This window comes from Mchenga conophoros, linkage group LG3 (genome assembly GCF_057382185.1).
Source record: "Mchenga conophoros isolate Kocher_MC1m ecotype Shallow Benthic linkage group LG3, M_conophoros_male_GT1.1, whole genome shotgun sequence".
Taxonomy (NCBI): Eukaryota; Metazoa; Chordata; class Actinopteri; order Cichliformes; family Cichlidae; genus Mchenga; species Mchenga conophoros.
The window spans coordinates 33,215,582-33,239,484 of NC_140528.1; the positions used below are offsets into that span (position 1 = coordinate 33,215,582).

At 43.6% G+C, this 23,903-nt stretch overlaps 1 pseudogene; it reads right to left on the reverse strand.

The window, feature by feature from the left end:
* Positions 1-2,435: 2,435 nt before the first annotated feature.
* On the reverse strand, positions 2,436-9,080 carry LOC146578252 (uncharacterized; annotated as a pseudogene).
* Between the last annotated feature and the right edge of the window lie 14,823 nt (positions 9,081-23,903).

Genomic DNA, 23,903 nt, shown 5'->3' on the forward strand with positions numbered 1-23,903 from the left:
ATACTCTGAACTTATGAACACTCATGTTTGACACAGAGTGTCCTGTGATGGTCCTCAGTCTTTGAGCTAGTTTTTGTGTTTGTTATGGACTATGTGTTTATTTGTTCTCTTGTTTCAATGACCTTTGTTCTGGTTCTATATTGGTGTCTCTTGAGCTCAGGTTCCCTTATTTGTCAGAGTCGTCATTATTTATATTTCTTATTCTCTATTTCTTGTTGTTCATGTTTATTTCCTTCGTGTCCAGTCTGTGCCAGCCTCTTCTCTGTGTTTTGTTATTCTTTCAGTCTCCCCGCTCACGTACCTGCGTTTGTCTGTTTTCTCTGTGTTCTGTCTCATTGTGTTTGTAATCCCATCCCTGTGTTTAGGTCCTCAGTCTCCCTCGTGCCTGTTTTGCTGTGTTCTTCTGTGAGTTCTATGTTTCCTTCGTAGTTTCCTGTTTATATTCTCTAATTTTCTTTCTTTGTTTTTCTTGTATTTTTATGTTTCTTTCTGAGTATCTTCTAACATTAATAACGCTGCCTCTTTTAGCCGACCCCTTTGTTTCCAAGTCCTGCATTTGGGTCTTGCCTCTGCCTGCCACACAGCTGTTCATGACAGGCACAGAAAACGATTTTGAGCCTAGAAGTAATAAATGCATGAACTTGTTTTTCAGCATCACTCTGAGACAGGATATTTCTAATTTTAGAGATGTTGCTCAGATGGAAGAAAGCAGTCCTACATATTTGTTTAATATGTGCATTAAAGGACATGTCCTGGTTAAAAATGACTGGTTTCATCTCAAAGCTGGCCAGTTGGACAGGAAACAAAACAAGATGTTATTTACATATGAGCATCACACTTTACCTGAAATACACAAAGAATCTTTCTAATAATAGAAAACAGTTTCAAACCTGCAGGATTAAAGTGATGAAAGTTTGTGATTTAAATTTGTCTCATAAACGTCCAAAACCTGCTGAAGGTTCAGTTCAGTTAGAGTCTGTAACATGACGACTGAACATGAAGGCAGACGACCTGTTTTCATCAAACAGGAAACCACAGCGGCTGTGTTTAGCATCGCTACTTCTGATTGGGTCTGTTATGTAGACGATGTTTCCTCTATTAAGAACAAATTTTCCACTGTGTGGACAGAGTCGATAATCGTCCTTGTCTCTCAGAGTTTCATTGTTTGGTTTTCAGTCTAAATGTTGCCATCAGTCACTGTCAGTTTGGGCACCGAACCTTAAACACGCATGTCAACAATAAATCTACATTAGTAATGCATAAACAGCAAACCAGCAGGATCTCTCTGTGCACTGTGAACACTGACTGAGGCTCATGTGATGCAGTGGGTTGTCTTCTAAATGTGTCTTCTTGTCTGCATGCTGAAGTATTCTTAGGCAAGATACTGAACGCCAAATTTCTTCTGACGCCTCCATCCAAACGTGAGTGTTTGATAAGGGTGCTTAGAAAGCAGTGTGTGAATAGCTGAGTCTTGAGTGCTCAGCTGGATTAGAGCAGTAGCAGCAGTTCGTTTACACAGACAACCAGTTTACATGTATAAATGATGATCAGTGACCTGCCATCACTCGTGGTTGAAGCGTTTCTTATGTAGAGCTGGAAAATAAACCACAAGCTTGAACACTATTTTTACTGACCTTTATCTATGTAGCCTTCCTGTATTGAGCTTGGCAAGGACTAAATGTCATCTTTTCATTTCCAGTCAATTTTATTCATATAGCGACCAATCACAATAACAGTTACCTTTATATTGTAAGGTAGACCCTACAGAGAAAAACCGAACAATCATATGATCATCTGACCAGACCATATTTCACTGGCTTCTCTAAATGTTCAGCAAACTTTAAATGCTCTTCATCATGCTTTTTCTTCAGCAATGGCAGCATGGATGGTGACCTACATGCCATGCCTTCTTGAAACAATTGTACCTGCTGATTCCAGGTTTTTCTGTAGCACCTTGGCTCTTCAACGACTCTTCTGATCATTATTATATATGGTGAAATGATGTTCTTTCTACCTCTGCATTAAGAACCCAACAGTGCTCACTAGAACCTTCAGTAGTTTAGAACCAATACCTTCAGTATGTTTTGCAACAATACGGTTGTGAAGGTTTTGAGACGGCTCACTGGTTTACCCATCATGAGATGTTTCTTTTGTGACACTTTGGTAATGACACAGATCTTTATAGGTCATCAGTTGGGACTGAACCTGCTAATATTAATTTGTAATAACTGTCAGGATGGCTTTCAATTATTGATAAATTTCATTTGCCATGAATCATGATTTCCTATGTCTCATTGCACCTTCCTTTTGTTTTTCTCTGTTATTTCTCATTATTACACGTTAACCCCTGACCTGAACTTTCAAAGGTGAGTGATAAAACATTAATTGAATTACAATATTATCCAAAGAACAGAAGTAAATACAAAATGCAGTTTCTAAATAAACGTGTTTATTATTAAGTGGAAAAAACCCAAACCTAGATGAACATGTCAGAAAAAGCTATTGCCCCCTGAATTTAATAAATAACTGCAACCAAGCATTTGTAACAACCTGCAATAAATCTTTAACAGCACTGTGGAGGATTTTCAGCCCACTCACTGTTGCAGAATTGTTGTAATTTAGCCACATTGCTGGGTTTTCAAGCATGAACCACGTTTTTAAGGTCATGTCACAGCATATAAATCAGATTCAGGTAAGAACTTTGACTTATTTGGGTGTTTTGCATAATTATCCAGCTGCAGAAACCAAGTGCGCTTCAGGTCAGATGAGAGCGGATGGCCAGATAGTCTCCTAAAGAATTGTTTCTTTAAGAGGGCCGAATTCATGGTTCCATTTAGGGAGGCAAGTCTTGCAGGTCCCGAGGAAGCAAAACAGCCTCAGACTATCAGACTATCACCACCATATTTTACTGTTGGTATGAGCTTCCTTTTCTGAAATGCAGTGTGTAATGACACACACTCATCAGTCCAGGGTTTTTTTCCCCCAACAGTCTTGGAACTCTGCCACGCAGGCTGGTGTGCTCCAGTCCCTTTCTTAAAGTGTAGTCATGACAAAGGGACTTTAATTTTAACTTGAACTAAAAGCTGATCCTAAACTAAGCACAGATCAAACTGATTGATCAGCCATCAGAGGAGTCGGATCAATGGAGCTGCTTCTGTTCCTGATGTCCCCTGTTTGATCCTGGACCTGAACTCTCTGCAGAGACAAGACAGTCAGACAGGGACAGACAACAAGAGACAAACTTATATTTTCATACTGACCTTTGACCTTTAATAGCACCGTGGTCTCTCTTGAAATGCATTTTTCTTTGCTGCAGACATTACAGATGTATTCTCCACTGTCTCTCTCTGTGGGCTGTTTCAGGGTCAGACTGAGGTCTCCAGTTTTCAGCAGGTCTTCATTCATCTTCGTTCGGTCTCTGTAAACCTGGTGCTGTTTGTGAGGCTGGTCAGAGCCGTTCTTATACACGTGGACCTTCCTGTATGGTTCATAGCGTCTCCACTCCACTTTAGCATCTTCAGGCAGGTTTTGTGTGGTTTTGAAGGGCAGCTGGACAGACTCCGCCCCCTCCTCCACCTCCAGCAGACAGTCTGAGAGGACAACAAACACAACATGAGCTGTACAGACAGCAGTGAATCTAGAAAACACCTTATTAAGCTTCTTTATGCTGCAGTCTGATATTTACATTTAATTATTGTCATTTTATAAACAAATACACTGTAAGAAATATTTCATAGGTATTTGCACTGACTCATCACTCTCAGCAGAACTGTTTTCTTTCTCTTGATCCCTTTCCCCTCAACTCTGCAGATGTACTTTCCAGTGTCTCTGTCTGTGGGGAGTTTCAGGGTCAGACTGAGGTCTCCAGTTTTCAGTGAGTCGTCTGTCATTTCGTTTCGCTCTCTGTAAAACTGGTCTCGTGCGTCAGGCTGGTCAGAGCCGGCGTGATATTTGTGAACAGTCATCGGTGGTTCAGGTTCATAGCGCCACCACTCCACTTCAGCATCTCCAGGCAGGTTTTCTGTGGTTGTGAAGGGCAGCTGGACAGACTCCGCCCCCTCCTCCACGTCCACCTGACAGACTGAGAGGACAACAAACACAACATGACACAGCAGCAGTTTTATTCAATGATTCCAAAGAGAACTTTAATATTCAATTTTAAGCTCAAACTATGATATTTGTCTTTGCTTGTGTTGATTTCCTAAAGATGAAATATACTACACTCATTTAATTCAGGATTAATCAATCAATCAAAGCTTTATTCGCCACATGCAGGTTGCCCTGCAGTGAAATGGGACCCCCCCCTCGACCTTACACACACAACACAGACATCACATGAGGATACAAGTCAAAGATCGGTAGCGTTACAGAAAAACACTGAAATATACACTACAATGGGAAAGTACAAGAGGAAAAAAAGAGTCCTCTACTCATGCTGTGCTTCCATGGTAGGACAGCACGAGAACAGGAGACAAAAAAACTCCTCTGCACAAAAAGCACATAAATGTCCACAGCACAAGACATGACAACCCACAGGATTGGGTTGTCATGTCGCCCGAGTGTCCCCTCTCCTCACTCCCTTATCTTCCCTGGGAAGATAAGGGAGTGAGGAGAAAAGGGAGAAAAGAGGGAGAAAAGAGGAGAAAAAGTGCGACCGCCTTCGCTGAGAGCAAGACAAGTACAATAATAATTCAATAATGTATTTTATTGGTTGTTCTTCATTTCTTTTGAATTGTTGCCTTCAGTCCACTTTAGTAGGATTTGAGTGGGACTGCTCACAAAGAAAGAACGAGTCTCTAATTTTTTATGGTAGTTTGATTTTAATAAAGGGAGACAAATTATCACCTCGCCTCTGTCGGTGCGCCCCAGGGCGGCTGTGGCTACACTGTAGCTGCTGTCACCAGTGTGTGACTGTGTGTGTGAATGGGTGGATGACTGAGTGTAATGTAAAGCGGGTCCTTAGGGACTGAGTAAAGCGCTATATAAATACAGGCCATTTACCATTTATTAACAAAAAATCCAAAAAAGAAAGATTACATAAAAAGTGTAAATTCATCTGTATATCATTGAGTGAAACACATATTTGGACCCTTAAACTTACCCAAAACTACAATCTGTGTGTTCATGTAACACACAGATTGCGATCAATCAAATCAATGAAGTACAGATACTCCTGATCTCAACTCATTTTGGGTATAAAGTATCTATTGTATTGTATCAGTACAATCTATTTTGGTAACTAGTTACAAGAAAGTGGAGCATATAATGACAAGATGACACTTTATTGGATCTTACACCAGTTTACCCAGAGCACTCCGCTCTCGCTCTGCAGGCCTACTTGTTGTTCCTAGAGTATTTAAAAGTAGAATGGGAGGCAGAGCCTTCAGTTTTCAGGCCCCTCTTCTGTGGAACCAGCTTCCAGTGTGGATTCAGGAGACAGACACTATCTCTACTTTCAAGATTAGGCTTAAAACTTTCCTTTTTGCTAAAGCACATAGTTAGGGCTGGACCAGGTGACCCTGAATCCTCCCTTAGTTATGCTGCAATAGGTGTAGGCTGCCGGGGGATTCCCTAGAGTGTGACCAATTAGGTCCTAGAACTGAAGAAGCTTCTCGGATGAGAGGTGAAACGTCTTCAAGCAACTTAAAAAAGTCCAGACGTTTTTCCTTTCCACACTCCTTAGACTACGATGACCTGGATCACTGAGAAGCTTCACAGACAAGATCCAAACTACAACTCACATTTGATAAATGTTATCATTGATTCCACTTTTAAAAAGAACCTCTGCAACTTTGCTCTGCTTCACTTCAGCAGCATCAGGTAATGTTCATATGTCGATTCATGGTTTTCTTTCATTTTTGATCTACTGCAGAATATTTTTAAGGTTATCTGCTATAAAACGACAGACCAGGAAAATCTCCTTCATGTTTTTCTGTGTTTTATCCTCAGTTACTTTCACACAAAGACATCTGCTGTGATGCTCACAATTATGATGAAGTCTCACATGTATCGGTGCTGATAAATGATCAGAATTATAATATTTCTGACTGTCTGAGGCTAAATTGAATCAAAACGGGACCTCGTGAATCGGAATCAAAGGGATTATAGAAATCAGTGATGATACCCAGCCCTAGTGAGCAGCCTGGGCCTGACAGAGTGGATGTAGGTGTGGGTAATAAGGAAAGATGAAAAGAACTACTGATAACTTTTTTGTTAAGTTAAAGTCTGATCCGTCTGAAGTTCATAGCCAGCTCTGACACGGAGCCATCGATCTCTGAATGCTGTAAAAGCAGCAGTGTATCCAGGAAACACATTATACGTGATAAATGCACTGCCCGAGTGTCCCCTCTCCCCACTGCCTTTCAGCAGCATGCAACAGCAAACAGGTCGTCAGAGGAGCCGAGATGATGATTGTGTTGATTGTGATTGCGATGATGTGTTAATACACCTCTCTGAATGTAATAATTAGTCATTAATAACCTCTGCCTCTCTACCACAGCACGTGTGTTTATCAGCCATCGTTTTGTTGGAATGGGTCAGAAATGGCCGCCCCAGTCCTGGTTCTGACGGAGGTTTCTTCATGTTAAAACTGAGTTTTTCCTCCCACTATCACCAAAGCACTTACCCATAGTGGGCTCATATGATTGTTGGGTTTTTCTCTGTTTTCTCTGTATTATTGAAGGAACTACCTTATAATATAAAGTGCCTTGACGCAATTGTTGTTGTGATTTGGTGCTGTATAAATAACTGACTTAAATTCATTTCTGACCTTTGACTCGAAGCCTCACTTCTCTCTTCAGCAGGATGTTTCCCTCGCTGCTGTAGGCGGTGCAGGTGTAGACTTCGTTGTCTCTGTCTGTGGGGTATCTCAGGGTCAGACTGAGGTCTCCAGTTTTCAGCAGGTCTTCATTCATCTTCGTTCGGTCTCTGTAAAAGTGGTCTTGTTCTTCAGGCTGGTCAGAGCCGTTCTCATTCACGTGGACCTTTGTGGTCCGGATGTAAATGCAGGTCCACTCCACTTTACTGCCTTTAAGCAGGTGAAGTTTGGTTTTGCAGGGCAGCTGCACAGACTCGACCCCCTGCTCCACCTCCACCAGGGGGACTGAAAGGAGAAAAAATACCACAATGAGCTGAACACAGCATCATCAGCACTGAGAACATTTTGTTTGGATGAAGTGAAACATCTGCACTGAAAACATGTTTGACTGGCTGCAGCCTGGGATTTGTCCCATTGCTCCACTGAGCAGACACAGTGTTATCTTTGGTGTCCTAAATCAATTATGGGAAGAAATTTATCATCTGTCTTTATCTTCACTTCCTACACCCAAACTGGAAACGTTCATAGACTGTTATGGGAGCTTGCCTACTTAATATTTCCTTTGAATTTTCTCTCTACATGTAGATTATTATGAACTTTTGTTAAATAAGCTATTATTCTGGGCTATGCAGGCCCAGACAAAGCGTGCAGCATTTTAATGAGGTTGTTTTAGTGTGGAATAGAAGAAATAGAAGAAGCTCGTGTGAGTTTCCTTAAGAAAACATCTGATCCTTAAAATCCTGGTGCTTTCAGGCTGACATTGACTCAAAAACATTATCATTATAATATTTTCATTCTAAATCATTTTATAAATTTCTCTTAAACTCCTCAATTTCTTGGACTTGTGTCACATCTTCAGTTTGAGCTGATAAAAAAGTAATGGTTGAAAAACCTAACTTAATAGATCTTACTGTAGCTCACTCATCAAGTCCTGTTCACCTCAGGGACAGATTATCAGTGTGGTCACCAAGCTCTTCAATTCATGACTCACATCTTCATCTTCTGTCTACAGCACTCACCTCTGACGTAGAGCTTCACTTGTTTCTTCTTTAGGATGTTTTCCCCCCTGTAGACGGTGCAGGTGTAGGTGAGTGCGTCTCTGTTTGTCGGGTATTTCAGAGTCAGGCTGAGGTCCACAGCTATCTGCAGGTTTTTCCTCATCATTGTTCGATTTCTGTAAAACCAGTGCTGTTTTTCAAGGTGGCCAGAACCGTTTTTAAAGACGTGCACTATCCTGTTGGAGCTGTCAGTCCACTCTACAGTTCATGTCGGTAAACTGTGGTTATAAAGGGCAGCTGAACAGACTCCACCCCCGAATCCACATCCACCTGTGAGACTGTGAAGTAAGAAAAACAAATAATGATTTGTGCGCGCAGTCTGTCAAAGCCCCCATGTTTGACATGTAAAGTGTGTGAGGGGAGCCTGTTCTGCAAAATGCGCTGGAGGATTCCTTAAGAACATGAAACATGGGGAAACACTGGTTTGTGTTTTATTGAAAGAAAGGAGACAATTAAAACCACCTATTAACATAACTAATAGATTAAGAAGAAGAAAAAACACTACAAGTCAAGTAAAACAAATCTGAGGTTTAGGGATGATTCAGATTATTCACAATGCAAACACGTCACACATACACAACATACCTTTCTTAAAATAGCTTCTGAAGTGAACTCCAACACCCACGATGACAGCTGCAACTACAGCCAGGACACCCAGAGCCACTGGGACACTGATGGGAACTTATAACACAATGAAAACATGAACATTACATGATGTTAACATAAAATGATTAACACTCTGTGACACTCCATGTGATTTTGAATCTCTTTGCACTGACCTCCACCTTTGACCCGCTGAACCTGCAGTTCCACTCTTGACTGACCCAGTTCTACTCCAAACTTACGGACGGTGCAGGTGTAGCTGCCGCTGTCAGACAGCTGAAGCTTTTTCAGAGTGAGACTGAGGTCTCCGGTTTCCAGAGCGTCAGGATTCATGGATGTTCGGCCGCTGAACTGCTCATTTTGGTTCTGGAGGTCATCGCCTTCTGGTCGACGCAGGTGCACTGTGGAGGGATTGAGGTCATAGCGACTCCACACAGCTGTGGATTCTTTTTCTTCAAAAGTAGGAAACTCACAGGGCAGGAGAACAAACTCCGCCCCCTCTAGTACCTCCACACCTGAGGCACACTGGGAAACTGAGGACACAGACATAGACAAAGACCTTATTGATCCCACATAAAAATAGAAAAAATAAATAATAAAAAGATTCTGTGCGAATGGTTGCTATGTGCAGAAAAATAACACAAGATGTTTTATGTGCACATAAAGTGCAGGCAGTGATAGTTATACACACATATTTCTAAACAGTGTTTATCCTGTTTATAATGTTGCAGCCTGGCTTCTGTCGGGATGAAGGACCTGTGATAGCGCTCCGTCCACAGTCTCCGTCCACAGTCTCCGTCCACTGTCTCCGTCCACTGTCTCCTTCCACAGTCTCCGTCCACAGTCTCCTTCCACAGTCTCCATCCACAGTCTCCGTCCACTGTCTCCGTCCACAGTCTCCGTCCACTGTCTCCGTCCACTGTCTCCTTCCACAGTCTCCGTCCACAGTCTCCTTCCACAGTCTCCATCCACAGTCTCCGTCCACTGTCTCCGTCCACAGTCTCCTTCCACAGTCTCCATCCACAGTCTCCGTCCACAATCTCCGTCCACAGTGTCCATCCACAGTCTCCATCCACAGTCTCTATCCACAGTCTCCGTCCACTGTCTCCGTCCACTGTCTCCGTCCACAGTCTCCATCCACTGTCTCCGTCCACAGTCTCCATCCACAGTCTCCGTCCACTGTCTCCGTCCACAGTCTCCATCCACAGTCTCCATCCACAGTCTCCGTCCACTGTCTCCGTCCACTGTCTCCGTCCACAGTCTCCATCCACTGTCTCCGTCCACAGTCTCCGTCCACAGTCTCCATCCACAGTCTCTATCCACAGTCTCCGTCCACTGTCTCCGTCCACTGTCTCCGTCCACAGTCTCCATCCACTGTCTCCGTCCACAGTCTCCATCCACAGTCTCCGTCCACTGTCTCCGTCCACAGTCTCCGTCCACTGTCTCCGTCCACAGTCTCCATCCACTGTCTCCGTCCACAGTCTCATGCAGGGATGAGAGATGTTGTGCATAATAGCCCACCCACTTCCTTTATGGGGTCTAGGGGACTGTCCAGGACAGAGCTGGCCCTCTTCACCAGGCTATTTAGCCGTTACCTGCCCCTCTCTCTGCTGCCGCCTCCACAGCAGAGCTCTGGATAAAAGATTGCAGACATCCTCAGTAATGTCCTGCAGACTTCAGCCTGTCAGCACAGTCGACTTTGGTCCTTGTGCCGAGTTTGAGTGTTTTCTGAGCAGTCCAGGTTATCGTTAAGGTGAACACCCAGCAGCTTGTACGTGGTGACCACCTCCATGCCCAAACTTTGGATGAGGTGTGGTTTGACCACCACCTGCTCCGTCTGATCATTTGCCTCAGATACACATCCAAGGATGGCTGTATCAACGGATTCAGTTTATCTGCCCACCAGTGACAGATGTGGATTCTTCATGCTCAAAGACTATTTCCAAGACGTTTCTCCTGTCTATAATAATGCCGTGTGTGTGTGTGTGTGTGTGTTTACCTTTGCTGTTTTTATATTTTGTCTGTCATCTCTCCCCCTTGCCTGTGATATTTTACCCACTGACTGTCTTACTGTTCAGAACTCAGGCCTGGATTACAGCTGGACTTCAGCTTCAGTGTGTTTGTGTTTGAGTCCCGTCATTGTTTTAAAAGAAATGAGAGGACTACAGTTCACTTTTTTCTCATTTACATACTTCTTATGGTAAAAGTCTGGTGCAAACATACACTTGGTCCTAAAACAAAAAACAATTCTCTCTTTTGGCTTTAACTATGCGAGAATAACCTGTGGCATTTGAGAACTTATCTTCCAGATCAACATGCACAAACCTGTCTGACTGTTTCTGTAAGCAAAACCAGTGTGTGTGTGCTTGTGTAAATATGTGTGTGTGTCATAAGTTTAAAAGAAACTTTTCTTACCGTACAGGAGGATCACAAACAAATCCAAAATCTTCATGTTGCTATACAGAGAGTAGACATCTACAAAGTTAGTCTTCAACCTGAACCGACTAAGAGATTAAATAATCCTGCCAAGAAGCCAAAGGTGTTTTCTGGCTGCTCTCCATGTCACACATCACACCTGTGGATTGTTTTCATTCAGGAAGAGGAAACACTTCTTTAAAAGCAGGAGGAGGAGGAGTGTTCACAAAAGCCTCAGCCAGTAAAGAAGAAACTGTTAGAATGAAAGAAGCATTCATTAGAGTAAAAACCTAAATAACCTATTTGCACATTTAAAAACTTCCTGCTTCAAGTCTGTGATTTTAATCTGTTATGCATAACTTTAATCATGACACTTTTTCAACATGAAACACTAAAATTAAATGTTTCCAGTTTTGGATCTGTTGATTCCCACTCTCTTTTAACTATTTTCCCACCATCTAAGTGCATCTAAGCACAGCTGGGATTGATCTTTATTTTCACTTCTCTTTAAATGTAACTTTTAATCATAAATATTATAGGATAGATTTAAATTCTAGTTACAAAACTGAAGAAAACAGCAAAAACAACAACAAAAAAATCTACTGCCATTCACATGTAATACCCGTACAGCCCACCAGAGGGATTGATACTCAAATCAAACACAGCAAAGGCTGATGGTGACCAGTGGGAGTTCATTCAGTAACAGAAAGGAACTGAGTGGGTAACACTTCATAATGGCCACTGTTATTTAACTGTGAATTATAGGTGTTAATTTAACTTTACCATACTGTATGATACCATCTTTATTTATAAAGCCCTTTAAAATAAAACCAGGGTTCACAAAATGCTGTACACGCCAGCAAAAAAATGTGTTTTAAGAAGAGTTTAAAACTCAAAAAAGAGAAGAAGCCTGCCTAATGTGCAAGGGCAGATCGTTCCACAACTTTGGAGCTGCTACAGCCAAAGCAAATTAATGCTTACTAAGGGAGTGGAAAGGTGTATATGGCTGTTGCATCTCAGAGAGGTGGGGGCAGGCTATAAGAGATTTAAAAACAAATAGAGAACTTTAAGAAGGACCCTAAAATGTACAGGTAGTGTCATGGTCTCCGTGCCTGCCCGGCCGGCCCCACAAGGCTGCATGTGGTGTTTGGTTTTCTCTCTCTCTGCCTGGGCGGAGCTCACTGTGGGCTCCCGCCCTTGGCCCACACACCTGTCAACAATCAGCTGTGATCACCTGGAGCACTATTTGAGGCTGGAACACAGATCCTCTCATCGCTGGATGATTGTACTACAGACGTTAGTGATTCTCCCAGCTCCTGTGAACCTGTGCTTGAGTATACCTGTGATTTGTGAGTGACTTCCCTTTCCTCTGCTACAGACTTTCCTCCCCGGACCTCCCTGTCGTGTGAGCATGTGTGAGTTTGGGCAAGAAGACGTGAGCGAGTGTGTGAGAGCTACCCTGTGATTCCCTGGAGTTTGGATTTTCCCTTCACTGTATATATCGTGCACTGGTGCTGTAAATAAACTGTTTTTGGAGACGTCACACCGCTCTGCTCTTGAGTTCCTACTACCAGTTTGTGACAGGAAGCCAGTGAGTGAAATTAAAATGGGGGTAATGTGCTCAGACCTTTTTATTCCAGTTAAAAGATGCGCTTCATAACCTGCAGACGCCTAACAGATGCATCACTAACCCCACTATAAAGTGCGTTACAATAATGGAGTCTAGAAAATTCCCACATGTGGGACTAATAAAGGTACATCTTATCTCATCTCTTATCTTAGATGTAACAAAGACATGGATTACTGTCTCAAAAAGCTGCTCTGATAAGATGGGCTTTATTTTTGCCAGTTGTCTCAAATGAAAAAAAGACAGATTTTACAACAGCTCTGACCTGGCTTTCAACTTCATCATCTGCCTCCATTTAAACTCCCAGGTTAGTGGTGATTGGTTTAACATACTGTGCCAGCAAACCAAGATCCATAGTAGTGGTCTCAGAAGTGCCACCAAAAACCATCACTTCTGTTTTCTGCTCATTAAAATGTAAAAAGTTCAAAGCCACCCAGGCCCTTATTTCATCAAGACATCTGAGCAGAGGGCCTACTGAGAAACCATTTATCTTTTAAGTGGGAAACAAATCTGGGAGTCATCGGCAAAACAGTAGAAAGAAATCCCATGTTTCCTGAAAATATACTCGGGTGGTATCAGATATAAGGAGAAAAGAAGCGGGCCTAAAACTGAACCCTGTGGAACCCCACATTGAAAAGAAGCAGCAGAGGATACAAACTCACCAAGTTTCACAGAGAAAGTTTGGTCTGCCAATTAGGATCTGAACCACTGCAGTGCAGTACTCCTAACACCCACCACCTGCTCTAAACTGCAAATTAAAATCTTATGATCCACTGTATCAAAGGCAGCTGTTAAATCTAAAAGCACGATCATAACACAGTCATGTGATGCAGTTCCTAAAAAAAGTTCACAAGCCATCTATGTCCACTGTGAGCGACCATCTTTGAACAGAGGCGGTGGTTTACAACACCAACTATCTGCCATCTATAATCCAGTTTTGAGATCCTTCCCAGACGCCTTAACGCCCACTCACACCCTGGGCCATCTGACCTCAGGAAATCACATGATATGGTGGCGTTAGGTTTCACAATGAACTCACCCAAAAACCTTGGCTGATTGTGACCCACACCCATTTTCACACCATTGTCCCTCTTGGGGGGACACTCCCACAGGGCTTAAATCTGGGATTTTCCACGGTTCAACCCTAGAACTGAAGAAGCTTCTCGGATGAAACGTCTTCAAGAAACAGCTGTGAGGACAGAGCAACTCCTTGGTAAATAATGCACTTGATGGTGACTTATGAAGGTCCTTGCAGTCCAGTTGATCTTGCGCACTTCCAGGATCCCTGTGTGAGGCTCAGAGTCATAGGCTTTCTTGTAGTAAATGCAGGTGGTGCAGATGTTGGTCAGTGTAGTTTTCCTTTGTGTGCCCCACTCACATATTAATCCTTATTCCTCTTTGTTGCTATGCCTAACAGGAACTTGAAGTACCGAGGTATTTGGGTGAGAACACTTGCTTCTTGGGATCCTTTGGCATCAGGGCTGTCTCCGGCCTCCACTACATAGCACTGAGACGGCACTTTTAAGGATTTTTAACGCTATTCATTTAACTCTGGACTCTGGCAGCCCTGCTGCCCTTTTATTGTTGGACTTGTCAGCAGCTTTTGACACGGTCGACCATGACATCCTGTTATCACGGCTAGAATTTCATGCTGGCCTAAAAGGATCTGCCTTACAGTGGTTTCGGTCCTATCTGTCAGAAAGGTTTTTTTATGTCAGTATGGGCCCCCACAACTCCAAAATAGCCCCTCTTAAATACGGTGTACCTCAAGGCTCTATTTTGGGTCCTGCCCTGTTCGTACTCTATTTGTTGCCATTGGGCTCCATCTTCTCACGGTACAGCATTTCATTTCATTGTTTTGCTGATGATTTGCAGATTTATCTACCTTTAAAAGCAGGGTCAGACCATCCCCAGCTCTTATTATGCTGCCTTGATGATGTCAAACAGTGGTTGTCATTAAATTTTTTTTAAAGCTAAATGAAAATAAAACTGAGGTTGTCACTTTTGGCAACTTTAATCATATCGACAGCACTCTGGGCTACTTTCCTCGTATTGTAAAACACATGTAAAAAACCTCGGTGTCTATATTGATGGTTCTTTTAAATTGAATAAGCAGGTGACTGCAGTAGTTCAGTCCTGCTTTTTTCAGTTAAGAACGCTAGCCAAGGTAAAGCCATACCTTCCGGCTAATGTCTTTGAGCGTGTTATTCACCTTTTTCTTACTTGCAGATTGGACTACTGCAATTCATTTTATTATGGTCTAGATCAGGCCACCATCCATCATCTTCAGATGGTTCAAAATGCAGCTGCTCGCCTGCTAACTGGTACCAAACGGAGAGAGCATATAACCCCACTTTTAGCTTCTTTACACTGGCTTCCTGTCTCCTACAGGATCCAATTTAAACTTTTACTTTTTGTTTTTAAGTCACTTAACGCCCGAGCCCCTCCTTACCTGTCTGAGCTCCTCTCTGCCTATGCTCCAGGAAAAACCACGAGGTCTAGCTCAAAACTAATGCTGTCCATCCCACGGACTAACCTCAAATCCCGTGCTGATAGATCCTTCTCTGTGGCAGGTCCCAGACTTTGGAATAGTCTCCCCTTAAATATTAGATCTGCACAAATACTTGAGCAATTTAAATCTTTACTAAAGACACATTTCTATGCCCTGGCTTTTAACACACTATGACCCAAGCATTTTGGTCTTATTTTAATTAGTTTAGTTATTGTTTTAATTCTTTTACTGTCCTTTTATTGTTTTTTATTGTTATTATTGTATTACATTGTTGCTTTTCAATACCATTTCTATATTGTTAAGCACTTTGTGTAGCATCGGCTGTTTGAAATGTGCTATATAAATAAATTTGACCTTGACCTTAAGGTAGGAGCCAAAAAGGGTGTAGTTTGTGTGTGTGAGCACCCGTGTGTACACCTGTGAGCATGGACGCGCCACTGTCCCAGAAAGAGCTGAGGAGAGTCCCAGATGAGGGCTCACTCAGCAGCCGCGGAGCAGAAGCCAGGAGGGGTTGCAGTGACGCGCCCGTGAGCTCCGCCGGCAGCCAGCTGTGCCTGAGTGACCGAGCCCCAGGCTGAGAGGCTGAGGGCACCCCACCCCCGAAGTGGCCCGAGCGAGCCCCAGGCTCCAGGCTCCAGGCTCCAGGCCCCGATAAGCGGCCGCCAAGGAGTGAGCCGGTGTGTACCTGGACGCCCATCCCCAGACACAAAGAACCACCAACGCACCGATGTCTGAGGGCGTCTGCCACCAGATATGAACTTTTTTCAAGACAGTGAATCTTGAAACCAGAGAAAAAATAGAGAGTTTTAACTTGTTCCATTGGCAGATTTTTTTTCACTTATTTCAAGCTAAAATATTTATTGGAATTCAAATTTAGACAGAAATAAAGTGAATAATATTATTTTGCTGACGTCGACTGAGAAAATTGTCAGGCGGTGGAAGGAATACTTCGAGGACCTCCTTAATCCCACTGACACGTCTTCCGAGGAAGAAGCAGAGTCTGGGGATGAGGGGAATGACCCGCCAATTTCCGGGGGCGAGGTCACTGAGGCAGTTAAACAACTCCTTGGTGGCAGAGCCCCTGGTGTTGATGAGGTCCGCCCCGAGTTCCTGAAGGCTCTGGACGTTGTAGGGCTGTGCTGGTTGACACGCCTCTGCAATGTTGCGTGGAGATCAGGGGCAGTACCTGTGGACTGGCAGACCGGGGTGGTGGTCCCCATCTTTAAGAAGGGGGACCGGAGGGTGTGTTCCAACTACAGGGGGATCACACTCCTCAGCCTCCCTGGGAAAGTCTATGCCAGGGTGCTGGACAGGAGAGTTCGTCCGCTAGTCGAACCTCGGATACAGGAGGAACAATGCGGTTTTCGTCCTGGTCGCGGAACACTGGACCAGCTCTTTATCCTCTCGAGGATACTTGAGGGTGCATGGGAGTTTGCCCAACCAGTCTACATGTGTTTTGTGGATGGATGGAATATTATTTTATTATCACGTTGATGCAGCACATGGTTCAGTTAGCTTTGTATAAACACGTGTTAGAAATGTTCTTCAATCAGCTCTTTTTACTCTCATTTCACAGCCAGTACTTTTTACTTTTACTTGAGTAAAGAAGTTGAATTAGTACTTGGAGTATTTTTAACAGTAGTACTTCTACTTCAGTACAGACTGTGTGTACTTTTACCACCTGTGTCTGAGACCTCCTTCAGGGTCCACCTGAAGCTCTCAGTCTGCTGTGGAAAAAGGAAATCCAGGTGAGTTTCTCCTGATCACCTGAGGCCGTCATTACTGTGTGAACCCACACACCACTCCTCACTCCTCCCACCCGCTGCACACAGTCACTGAGTACAGACCGGCAGATTCCTGTAAAGGGAGAGGCAAGAAGAGGCGGAGCAACACCTGAAAAACAAGAAGCTCAACGTCATTTTGCAAAAGTGAAAGTGTGAGAGAGCAGCAGCAGAGCTGCAGTCGAGTCCTGTTTGTCTCTAAAAGAAGATTCACTGGAGTCCATCAGGTTCCTCTCAGCAACAGTGGTGAGTGCAGCTGATCACACTTCCTGCTTCTACACAAATCTTCACTCTGTTCACTTCATCAGGGCTCTAGAGCGTCACCTCATTTCTCCATGGTGCCACTTAGGCTACGTCCACACTCGCCCGGATAGATTTGAAAACAGCGCTCCGCGTCCACACTAGTCTATGCCAGGGTGCTGGGCAGGAGAGTTCGTCCGCTAGTCGAACCTCGGATACAGGAGGAACAATGCGGTTTTCGTCCTGGTCGCGGAACACTGGACCAGCTCTTTATCCTCTCGAGGATACGTGAGGGTGCATGGGAGTTTGCCCAACCAGTCTACATGTGTTTTGTGGACTTGGAGAAGGCATTCGACCGTGTCCCTCGGGGTGTCCTGTGGGAGGTGTTGCGGGAGTATGGGGTGTCTGGCCCATTGCTACGGGCCATTCGATCCCTATGCAACCGTTGCAAGAGCTTGGTTCGCATTGCCGGCAATAAGTCGGACTCGTTCCCGGTGGGTGATGGGCTCCACCAGGGCTGCCCTTTGTCTCCGGTTCTGTTCATAATTTTTATGGACAGGATTTCTAGGCACAGCCAAGTGGCGGAGGGCTTTCGCTTTGGTGGCCTCAGAATCTCATCTCTGATTTTTGCGGATGATGTGGTTCTGTTGGCTTCATCGGGTGAGGGCCTCCAGCTCGCACTGGAACGGTTCGCAGCCGAGTGTGAAGCAGCGGGAATGAGGATCAGCACCTCCAAATCTGAGGCCATGGTTCTCAGCCGGAAAAGGGTGGAGTGCCCACTCCGGGTCGGGGATGAGTTCCTGCCCCAAGTGGAGGAGTTCAAGTATCTCGGGGTCTTGTTCGCGAGTGATGGGAGAAGGGAGCCGGAGATCGACAGACGGATTGGGGCTGCAGCTGCAGTAATGCGGACGCTGCACCGGTTTGTCGTGGTGAAGGGGGAGCAGAGTGTAAAAGCGAAGCTCTCAATTTACCGGTCGATCTACCTCCCTACCCTCACCTATGGCCACGAGCTGTGGGTAGTGACCGAAAGAACGAGATCGCGGATACAAGCGGCAGAAATGAGCTTCCTCAGAAGGGTGGCTGGCCTCTCCCTTAGAGATAGGGTGAGAAGTTCGGCCATCCGGGAGGGGCTCAGAGTAGAGCAGCTGCTGCTCCACATCGAAAGGAGCCAGTTGAGGTGGTTCGGGCATCTGACAAGGATGCCCCCTGGGCGCCTACTGGGTGAGGTGTTACGGGCATGTCCCACCGGGAGGAGGCCCCGGGGCAGACCCAGGACACGCTGGAGAGATTATATCTCTCGGCTGGCCTGGGAACACCTTGGTATTCCCCCGGATAAGCTGGAGGAGGTGGCTGGGGAGAGGGAGGTCTGGGCCTCTTTGCTTAGGCTGCTGCCCCCGCGACCCGGCCTCGGATAAAGCGGATGAACATGGATGGATGGATGGATGGAATATTATTTTATTATCACGTTGATGCAGCACATGGTTCAGTTAGCTTTGTATAAACACGTGTTAGAAATGTTCTTCAATCAGCTCTTTTTACTCTCATTTCACAGCCAGTACTTTTTACTTTTACTTGAGTAAAGAAGTTGAAACAGTACTTGGAGTATTTTTAACAGTAGTACTTCTACTTCAGTACACACTGTGTGTACTTTTATCACCTGTGTCTGAGACCTCCTTCAGGGTCCACCTGAAGCTCTCAGTCTGCTGTGGAAAAAGGAAATCCAGGTGAGTTTCTCCTGATCACCTGAGGCCGTCATTACTGTTTGAACTTTACCCACACACCACTCCTCACTCCTCCCACCCGCTGCACACAGTCACTGAGTACAGACCGGCTGATTCCTGTAAAGGGAGAGGCAGGAAGAGGCGGAGCAACACCTGAAAAACAAGAAGCTCAACGTCATTTTGCAGAAGTGAAAGTGTGAGAGAGCAGCAGCAGAGCTGCAGTCGAGTCCTGTTTGTATCTAAAAGAAGATTCACTGGAGTCCATCACGTTCCTCTCAGCAACAGTGGTGAGTGCAGCTGATCACACTTCCTGCTTCTACACAAATCTTCACTCTGTTCACTTCATCAGGGTCTAGAGCGCCACCTCATTTCTCCATGGTGCCACTTAGGCTACGTCCACACTCGCCCGGATAGATTTGAAAACAGCGCTCCGCGTCCACACTGGTGTTTTCAGTCGTTTTCACAGAGTTGTGCGTCCACATTAAGACGGCTGAAAACGCTTACGTTCCAGTCCTGCGCATGCGTGAAACGCAAGACGATTCGACCGGTCTCATTTCTGTCTGCTGCTGATTCACTTTCCGGCTGTTTGAAACGTCGCAGCAGACGTGGAGGAAAAGCACCGAGTTTTAAAATGGACTAACAATGAGGTGGAGTTGTTGCTGCGAGTAACACAAAAGTACAAAGTTGCAAAAGCGAGAGAGAAATAAAGAATTTGAAGAAAAGCTCTGTGGAGCATGTGCAGACTGATATTCATCTTTAATAGGACTGTCAAAACTGCTGCTGTATAATGCTCTCCACTATCTTTGTTTAATTGGTCACATGCCTGCATCACATGACTAACATGCATCATCGTTTTAGAAAGTCTCTGTTTTCACTGTTCACTGTGACACAAACGCACCGTCTCCAAATTATTTACTTTCCGGCTGTTTGAATCGTCGCAGCAGAGGTGAGCAGCGTGATAGGAGTGGATGTAGCTGTGGGTAATGAGAAAAGATGAAAAGAACGATTGATAACTTTTTCGTTAAGGCCGGTGCTCTGACACGGAGCCATCAACCTCTCAGTGTCTAACACTGGTCTGCAGACGGCATCAGATAATGAGCCACATTAGATGGACTCTGAGCCCACTGACAGTAAAAGGGTGAAGTGTAGACATTTGGAAGAGAGCGGCCTGACCAGTTTCTCTGACTATGATACTGTAAAGCTCACAACATGATGCATTTACTGTGGTGAGTGTGCAAAGACCATGGCAGGTGTTGTGCCAAGGTAGGGATCCCCAACAGGATCTGTTTCCCTGCGTCAGGAACATCGGCTGGGCAGGGAAAGCGGACCCAACGCACTCCGCCTCCATCACGACCAACTAGACGTGGAAGGAGTGATGTTTTAGTGACAACATGAAAGATGAGTGTGACCGTTCAGTTTGTGGGTTACAACAGAAAATTATACATTTATTGTTCTCGTGTGTTATCGGACGGGATCGTTTTAACAAACCGAGGACATTTTCCTGATAATTATCTGTATCCTCCTGTAACTTTACTGTTTAAAGAGCTAAAACCTCCAACATTTCAGGATCAATAAGTCCTTATAAGACGTGTTTGTGAGCTAAAAATCAAGAATGTGGGATACTGTTTGTCTGTGTCAGCCAAACAACTTCACATCTTTGTAACGACTGTTAAAAAGATGTTCATCCTGTTGATCCTGTTCATCTGGACGCTGCACTGTACAGCAGACACGACGTTGTTCAGTTTGTGTTTCAGATGAACCAGTTTGTCTCTGAGTGTGTTGCTGGGTCTCCACCAGTTACTCTGACAACTGAAGGTTCAAGATTTTTATTTTGACATTTGCACACAGGACCAACAGTCCATGCACAGTGGAATACTTGTGCAGAGCTTTCCAAGTCAAATCACACTTTAACAATATAAAGACAGAAAAAGCAGGAGGATAGAAATGAAGTCCGGAGTAGGGTAGTCGTACTATTTTCTTTTTTTTTTTCTTAAATTTTTTTTTATTTTTGCATTTAAATTAAACATAACATGCTTATACAAAATCAACCAAGAACAATTACTGTTTTTAACATTTGTGAACTTATGAGCATGAAAGGAGAAAGGAGAAAAAAAAAAAGAAAGGAAAAAAGAAGAAAAAGAAAAGGAAGAAAAAAAAACTATTTCAACAATTATACATCCTAATCAAACAGGTTTTATTCCTGGTAGATGGTCATTTAATAATGTCCGTTTATTATTAAATACAATTAATTTAGGTTATGGAAAAGAGGTTAAAACAGCAGTACTTTCTCTGGACGCTCAAAAAGCATTTGATCAGATTGAATGGTCTTATATATTTGAGACTCTAAAACAATTTGGTTTTGGGGAGTACTTTAGGGATTGGATTAAAATGATTTATCTGTGTCCGGTGTCCTGTATTCTCACTAATGCAGATAAATCCTCTCCCTTTCAATTACAACGCGGGGTGAGACAGGGGGATCCCCTCTCACCGCTTCTTTTTGATATAGCCCTGGAGCCCCTAGCCATTAACATAAGAAACCACCCAGGTATACAGGGAGTTAAATTTGGGAATGTGGAAAGTCTTGTTAACATTTATGCAGATGACTTACTGATCTGCCTTTCCAAACCAGAAATCTCATTCCCTAATCTTTTAAATTGTATTAAACACTTTGGGAAATTATCAGGATATATGATCAATTGGGATAAATCTGAATTTATGCCAATAACAGATAATCTATGCCCAAAGTTCCTCAGCTCACTCCCATTCAAATTAGTAACTACGTCTTTTACCTATCTTGGTCTTAAGATCTCTAAAAATCCCAAACTCCTTTATAAATTGAATTTCCTGGAAATGCTGGATAAGTTCAAAGATGATATTAGAAAATGGAAGCTGCTTCCTCTGTCTCTGATCGGTCGAATAAATCCAGTTAGAATGGTGTCTTTGCCACGATTTTTATATCTTTTTCAAAACCTTCCTATTCACTTGCCACTTAAATTTTTTAAGCAGCTTGATTCATTGATTCACTCATTCATTTGGGCAGGAAAACCCCCTCGGATATCCATGGCTCATCTTCAAAAAAACACTTCCTGCGGGGGGTTAGGTCTCCCTGTGTTTAGACATTATTATTGGGCAGCAAATTCAAGAGCTCTATTGCACTGGCAGTGGGGCTCGCCTATTGATTATTGTCATGACAAGCTTCCGATCTGGCTCCAGGTAGAGGCAGCAACAGTATCTGAAGCCTCATTACCAGTCTTATTGTTTTCTAACACGGGTTCTTTTAACAATTCGCTCAGTCGTAATTTTGTTGTTAAACACTCCTTAAAGATATTAAGTCAAATTAGGAAATCTCTCAAACAACCTGATTTTTCAGTAGGAATGCCAATAATACATAACTACTTGTTTAAACCAGGTAAAATGGATAGGGTGTTTTTAGAATGGGGGGAAAAGGGATTGAAATACATTGAGGACTTATATACAGATGACAAATTTATGTCCTTCCTTCAACTTCAAGAAAAGTTTCAATTACCTCAATCACATTTTTTTCGTTATCTTCAAATAAGGAATTTTGTTCAACAAAACTTTTCAGACTTTCCACTGAAGCCACGAAGTTATACTTACTTTGATATAATTCGGAAAGCAGATTTTAAACATTTGATATCTCAGTTTGTTAAGTGCTTTACAATCCCAGTTGATTCCGACCGAATTAAGAAAACATGGGCTGAAGACCTCGGGGTCCCTCTGTCTGAAGACCAATGGTCAAATTGTTTGTCCAATATTCAGAAAGGCTCAATAAATGCCAGATATAAACTAATCCAGTTTAAAGTCATTCATAGACTACACTTTTCTAAACTTAAACTTAACCGGATCTATAATTCTGTATCCCCCTTATGTGACAGATGTAAAGTCGGTGAAGGTTCCCTTGCACATTTATTTTGGCATTGCCCTGTTTTGAATGCTTTTTGGAGCCAGATTTTTTATGTGGTTTTCAAACCAATTTAGGAAAAAAGTACCACGTGATGGTACATTGGCTATACTTGGATCATTTGCATCAGTCGAATCTTTTTCCTTTTCACAAAAACAGATAATTACAATGGGTATGCTGGCTGCAAAGAAACTTATTCTTTTACAGTGGCGGTCTTCTTCGGCCCCGTGTTTTAACAGGTGGCTTAATGAGATGGTGTCTGTGGCCAGGGTGGAGCAGATAAGATTTGATAGAGAGGGGAAACTGGCGAGTTTTTGTATGATTTGGCAACCATTTCTAGAATTCTTAAAAAAATAACTGATCATAATTCATGCCTCACACTCCGCGTGAATTATTTTATTTGTACTATTTTCTATATACAAAGAAAAAGAAGAAAATGTACAGAGAGTGTGTAGTTCTCTACCTCTTATCGCACTCACAGTGTTGCACATTTGTTCCACAGATCTGTTTCACAAGTCTGTTGTGAGTGTATTGCCCGATGGTCAGTGAACCGATGATACATTCAAAGTGAGGTTAAGTAGTGCTGTGTTATTTTAAGTGTTCAGTGTGTTTTTGTTTGCCGTCAGTCTGACAGTTGTGGGGAAGAAGCTGTTGAAGAATCGTGTTCTGTGTGTGATGCTGCTGTCCGCTCTGTTGTGTCTGAGATTGTATGTGCAGCTTTGTATGTGCAGGTCCATGGATGCAAGTGTTGTTCCCATAATCCTCTCTGCAGACTTTCTGACTCTGCAGAGCCTTCCTCTCTGTCTGTGTAGTGTTTCCATACCAGACAGTGATGCCTGCGGTGAGGATGCTGTCTATCAGTCCTCTGCAGGCCTGGGTGAGAGGGTGGTGGTTCATGCCAGCTTTCCTGAGCAGCCGAATGAAATAAAGCCTTTGCTGGGCTTTTTTCACAGTTGCTGTAGTGTTGAGAGTCCAGCTCAGGTCTGATGTAACCTGCAGTCCCAGGAATCTGTGGCTGTTTGTCCTCTCCACCTCTGTCCCTTTGACGATAAGAGGTTGCAGGGGAGGGAGTTCTTCTAAAAGTGCAGTATTCATTCCTTGGTCCGTGTTGAGGATGAGGTGAAGAAGCTTCTGTGATGAAAAGAAAGTTAAAGAAGTCCAGACGCTTTTCTCTCCAAGCTCCTCAGACTACTGACGCTTGTTTCTC